This window comes from Wasmannia auropunctata, unplaced genomic scaffold, assembly GCF_000956235.1.
Source record: "Wasmannia auropunctata unplaced genomic scaffold, wasmannia.A_1.0 LD336061.1, whole genome shotgun sequence".
Lineage (NCBI taxonomy): Eukaryota > Metazoa > Arthropoda > Insecta > Hymenoptera > Formicidae > Wasmannia > Wasmannia auropunctata.
The window spans coordinates 141135-147829 of record NW_012026829.1 but is presented as its reverse complement, the minus strand read 5'-3'; positions in this window follow the sequence as shown (position 1 = coordinate 147829).

The window sequence follows — 6695 nt, the reverse complement described above, 5'->3', positions numbered from 1 at the left end:
TCGGACCTGTGCGATTCTTCGGGGCGGAAAGAGATGTGAGGCGGGTGAGGTCGTTAGTTAAAATAAAGAGAGTTGCATTTAAACTTAACACTCGAGTTTATTACATCTAAATTAACATAATTCATATTATCTGCAAATTTGAATGTAACGAATTAACTAAACGAGGTTAGTAACTTTTCAATTTCGTTTAAAATGTTAAATGAGATTACAATCGTAGCTTATTACTAGCTAAAATTACGTTCGAACATTATAATTAAGATACATAGCGCGTCAAGAGTTCAAGGGCTTAACAGTTCGGCGTCATAAATAATAATTTAGATTACAAAACAATGCGAATTACATTGACAAGAAGATGAGCAAGGGAGTGAATATCGGACATTATTAAAATAATAATCATTATATATAGAGACGAAATATATAGAGACGAATAGACGAATACATCTATATGTACATATGTACATTTACATATATCGAAATTGCCCTTATTCCTTGAAGAGCTTCTCTAGCGTGGAAGAGGAAAAGCAATTGTAAAAGAAAAGGACGGGAATTATATAAGGGAAGGGGGAGCCATGGAGAAATAGTAGGATCGAATCGTGAGGCCTGAGCCTAGCGACCGCGAAACGAATTTCCTCGACACTGAAATCATCCGGGCCTATGGTGTAGGTACCGGATTCCAGCGGGGAAAATTGTTGGGGGGAATTGCGAAATTAAAGATTCAAAAGAATCGTGCTCGCCGTAGTAATAATAGAGGCGCGGTCGAGGCGGGGGAACCTCCCCCAAAAACTCCACGTTTGCCGTGGAATCCGCCGGGGAAGCGGCCCGTATCTCCGACTCGTCGCGCTCCAAATCGATGGTCACGATCGAGGACGCGGGGGAAGGAACACGAGGCTCCTCAGGGAGAAAAGGTTCCGGTGAATAGGAAGGCGATGGTAGAGAGAATGTTGGCGAGGGGAACCGAGAAGGGGAGTCTGAAAAAATTCTGTACGTTAATTGGAATGACGCTGAAGGAGATCGAAAAGGAACTTCCTCGGGAAGTGGGGAAGGAGAATTAGCCGGAGGAGCGGCCGGCGATGGTGGACTCGCAGGCTCCGCGTTCTCCTGGTTCTCCAAAGAGCTTACAAGGGACCCTTACAAACTGCACAATAGCTACAGCATAGAGAAAATTATCCAAGCATCTTGACTCCCTTTGGATTACTTTCCACCCAAAAATTAGACCGGAAATGAAATAAATATAAATAATAAAATAATAAAATAAATAAAAAATAATAAAATAAATTTTTTTAACTTTTCGATAAATTATCCAAACATTTTGATTCCCTTTGAATCACTTTCCACCCAAAAACTAGACCGAAATTAAAATAAATATAAATAATAAAATAAAATAAATAAAAAAATAAAATAACTGTTTTTAAATAAGTTTTTCCTACGACAAGCATCGAAAAATTAAAAAGAAATTAAATTTATTTTATTATTTTTAATTTATTTTATTATTTCACTAGCGGTTACCCGGCATGTGTTGCAATGCTACTTAAAGGAAAGAAAGTGCTTGTGTTTTAATTCCGTTTATTGAAGTGCTTTTGGATACACTATATTTTTTGTTTTTCCATCTGGTGCGTACACGAATAAATCAGAAGATTTTCCGACGCGTGAGCAGGCCACGTACAGCTGTCCATGTGAGAAGCATGGATTTTCCAAAGGCCGTAGCCGGATAAGGAGGGGTGATCTGCCCCCGCGCCGACCATGACCATTTTTTACAGTTTAGTTGCTATCAATATCAGGTCTTGAATTCCGGTTGGGGTTTTGATAGTTGAAAACAGATAAATCACCTTTGTAACGGTCGACCTTTCTTGCTCGGATTAGCTCGCCGGGACAGGGCTCGAGAAAGGAAGGAGACACTGGATTATAAAGCAAATTAATATTTATTTAGAGAAAAGAAAAAGTGGTCTAGAACATAATGAAAATAACACCTGTAGGGAGTTACGAGATTTCCGGAACGATTCTTACTCGCGGTAACTTAAGAATTAAGAACGGAACAACAAAACTTAACTTAGTGACAGAACAACTTAATCTAACGGCGGAACTTAACCTAAACGCCGGCGGACGGATCTTATAATTATCCGGCGGACGGACTGGGTAACGGCTGAACACTGGTACAAGGGGAGGGGGACGGGGTCAGGAGGAATCCCGCGACATCGGGATACCTTGGATCAGGGAGCGGGATACGGCTTAATCTGGAACCGGAAAAACATTGTTAGCAGATCAAATAAAGAACATCCCGGTGTGTACGACTCTTCGCGGCGGAATTGCCTAGGAGAAGGGACACCTTCTCCGACGGCTGTCCGTATACCAGAAACCGAGGTTCCCTTGGTACCGGACTTGAATCGGGTAGTCCCGGTGGAGAGGGAGCACGCTCCGGATCCCCCAGATGGGCCGAGGCCGGTGTCGAGTACTCTCGACGAGGATATGTCTCGAAGGAGGAAGACCTCCTCCGATGACTGTCCGAATGCAAGGAACAGAGTCCCCGTTGCACTGGACCTGAATCGGGTAGTCCCGATGGAGAGGGAGCACGCTCCGGATCTCCCAGATGGGCCGAGGCCGGTGTCGAGTACTCTCGACGAGGAGTGACGGGAAGGAAGGAGTCGGACGGGACTGTCGGGACAGGAGCCGAGACAGGACTGGATAACCCGGCTTGCGCCGGTCGGCCTTTATATACCGACGAGCGTCCCCCTCCACGCGGCACCCGCGTGGGCGGCCCCCACCACCAAGAAGCGCATTGCAGTGGCGCCGGACCTCAGGGCGCAGGAATTAACGGGCGTAGTAACGCGAAACGTTACACTTTTTTTTCTGAGGAGATAATTTTCTCTTCTTACGAAATTTCAGAAATCTAGAGTTTGTTTTGAGATGAAATTTTATTACATCCTTTTGTGCCGGTTCGTGAATCATCGCCCCTTGGCTGAAGGTCAGATTTTATAGTTCCGCTGCGACGGTATGTCTAGACAATATTTATTTTTGTTATCTTGAAACATATGGATCTTGGGCGCATTTTAAAATCGGATTTTACTGCTCGGGTCAAAAAAAAGGTTGTATCTGTTTTCGAAATTCTTCTATTAGAAATATTCTTTTGTTTGTTGTTATAATGTTATTTGAAATAAATCTTCCCAAGGAGACAGACAACGGTCAATCTCGTTGAGTCAATGTTTGTCCATCAATTGATGATCAATAACCTTTATCTTATTCTAAGCCCTTTATCTGAGCGAACGTTCGCGAACGGAAAAATCGTGGAGTCTACCGGACGTAACAATACTTTGGAATTATGCGCATTCTTAAATCTGATATTAATCAGCGATCAAAAGAAACCTACGACGCGAAACAGACGGAACGTCAAATGCGAACAAAATCCTTAGATATTAGGTATTGTGATCTCATTCTCATATGTTAAAACAGTATTAAACGTAATATTTAAGAATAATAAATAAAAACTAAAAAAAATTATAAAATAAAAACCCAAAAAAGTACAAAAATGAGGCCAGTATCCCGAAACGTCCTCGTCGTTATCCTTGGTTAATACTAATATCGGGTTCTCACTCGGATTATCAATTACAAACAGACGATTCTATTATCGGGCTCTGGGCCAACTGCTTCAAGTTATTTTATTTTATTTAAAAAAAAATTCCAAGGTGTACTGGTTTTCCGATGTCCCAAACGACATTCCCGAATTTTTTTGAAAATCTACCACCATGCGTGTGACTTGCCGGTCGGGAGTCCCGCACCTTATTCGCCCTTGGCTTTTCGGATCTAGCCGCTAGAAGTGGCAGCTAGCTTCAGCCTCATGTCCTTATGTGGTATTTCTCTAAAAAATGTGGTGCACAGATACCACATGCATTAAGGGGCACTGAATTACACAAACATATTGCTACAACATGCATTACATTAAATTTATCTGAAAATTAAGTGGGTGATTTAGCTAACTTCATGGGACATGACGGAAAGATTCATAAACGTCATTACAGACAATCGATATCAGCACTAGAGATCATCCGTATGACAAAGTTTTTTTAAGCAGCATTAGGTGAAGGTGTGTCACAACCGTCAATAATAGTGATTCAGGTATATGTATTGCGACCGCACGCGTAGGTGCGAGGCAATATAGTCGGGAGTTCACGCGTCCGGGTCGAGCAGAATCTCGCGGGGCTATCGGAGATACAAGTAATTTTCAGATGTTATAGTAATTGTCCCCGCGGATGTAGGCGGGGTTGGGCGCCAGGCCCGCGTGAGCGAACCATTTTTATATCGTATTCTAGTGCTATCTCCGATTCCCGACGAACAGCCCGATAGTTCGAAGTAACTTAGATTTTCGCGAAAGGTCCGGACGGGCGAACAACGACGGCGCGGAAGGCCGGCTAACCAGCTCCGACAATGGTTCATAGAGGAGCGGTTCGTTAGATTTAAGGCTTAGGAGAGCGACAGAGAAAAGGACTGCTCCAGACTTTAATAATGGTTAAGAGAACATGTATTTCAATAGTCTCGCGGGGCGAATGAATACAGGGACGAATATCCTCGCGTGGTATTTGCGTGACGCGCGGGACGGAGCGCGCAAAGAGCCCCAGGGAACGCGTATTCCGGCGCCGATCCTTGGCGGACTAACACCACGCCAGGATGCCTATACGAATCACAGATAATCGCGGGCGAGATAAGGGACACGGGTGTGTGTAGGATAGCGGACCGGGGTGACGAGAACCGAACGAATTTTTTTAAGTAATCACGCGATGCTCCGCGGCGCTCAACTAGTCCCCTCACGCACGAGGCCGAGGATCTGCAATCGCTTTCCGTTGGCGGTACAATGAGTTGTTATCGTTCGATTCCGTCTTCCCGAATGTAATTACGAGTTGATATAATTTTCCGAGATAATCCTGACTTCCGATACGATTATAACGGCGATCGGCGCGCGGGCGCACGCGGCTCACGCGTTCGCGGCGTGCAAGGGTACGCGGCCCGAAATCTACGGCGAAATTCGCTTCTCGCGACACGAGGAAGTTTAACGCTCCCGACACAGAATTCAGTTCACGATACACGGAGATTCTAATATCCGGAACATACGGAACGGCAGGACGGACGCTCTCGCGATTTACAATTACATGATACACGACGCGGTGACTCGGCCGGACGAGGGTGAACGCAAAGGCGACAACTCGAATGACTCTAACGTAGAACGATCGAGCGGGCGGTGCAAGCTCTAGTTCGTGGAATACGCAATACTCGCAACGTGATTCTACACGGCACTCACGGCCGTTACGCAGAAGGAATCGCTACTCTCGCACGGCCCTTTCGTCTCGCGGAACTGGCGTTTTTACAAAACGGGCGACGTTCGTCTCACCGTATGCTCTCCGGCTCCTCGCTCCTCTAACTTCTCGAAACTCAACTTCACTCTCCTCGACTCTAGGCTCGGTGGTGGATTCTGCGTCCTTTACAGCAATTTCGTCTGGTAGTGACGACGATCACGGCACAAGTGCCGGTCCTTCGCAGCGCCGGGAGCACGTTGGTAGCGGGACCATCTGCCGGTTTCCGCAATCTCTTCCTGTCACGTGAGTCCCTCTTTCGCGACCCCCTGCGCCGCAGGAGGGTAGCGTTAGTCGCGGGCCCCGTGATAACGGGCGCGTAATTTCAATGTTGACTCGCCGGGAGGGCTCCTGGCCCTTGAAATGTGAAGTGAGCCATGGTGTCAGCTCTCCTGCGCCCTTGGAGCTCTTGGCAGGGCCGTCGGCTCGCTCCGAAAACTCTGTAAAAGGGAACAGCAGTAAGAGAGCTCCGTGATGAAAGAAAAAAGAAAGAGTAGTTACGTGACCTGTGCTCCCGTCTCGCTGAGCGCACGTCCAGGTCACCGCTGGTGCGTCCGTCGGAGTCTTGCTGAGCCGGTGAGACAACGTTTCCGTACAAGCATCTCGCAGTCCCTCGCCTATTTCAGTTGGTGGCAGATCTAATAGCTTAATTCTGTTGCAAAATTTTAGTCGCGGAACGTGGCAAAATCGTAAATGCGCTTGCCCTCGAAAATCGGAGAACGCAGGATCCACTCAGCCTTTGCGGTCGGGCTAATGAGCCCTTGTGACGGACGTTGTCGAAAAACATCACAGTACATACTATTATAGTATTTATTATTCTATATCCATCTACAGTTGCATTTACAATTCAACTTTGTTTCACAAAATATATTAACTATTAAATGATATTATTTATTATTCTGTATTTATAGTTGCACTTACAATTTTAATTTCTTAAAATAACTATTGTTATAAACTGCTCATTTAATCAGTAAAAGACGGAAAACGGCCAAATATACGAGCACGACTGGGTGTTACTGTACATATAATTAATTTATTACGACACTCGTAAGCACAGCGGTACGTTTCGACCTTACTTGGTCTTTCTCAACCGCAAGTTACAAAAATTCAATACGATGATTACATGAACGTGGTAAATTACAATAAGATAACTGTCGAAACCGCTGGATGTTTTTAATATAAATAAAAAGGTAGAACCCACTGGGTAATGTCGGACCCTGACATAATTCTTTAGTAAGCGCTATTTTTCTGATCGGGAGTAGGATGACAGAAAGTGCACGGATGCCCTATGTCCAAAATTAAAGTTGTAAATTCTTCCATCGTTAAGAGGCGAGAAGGGGTAGAGTCAGATAATTAAAA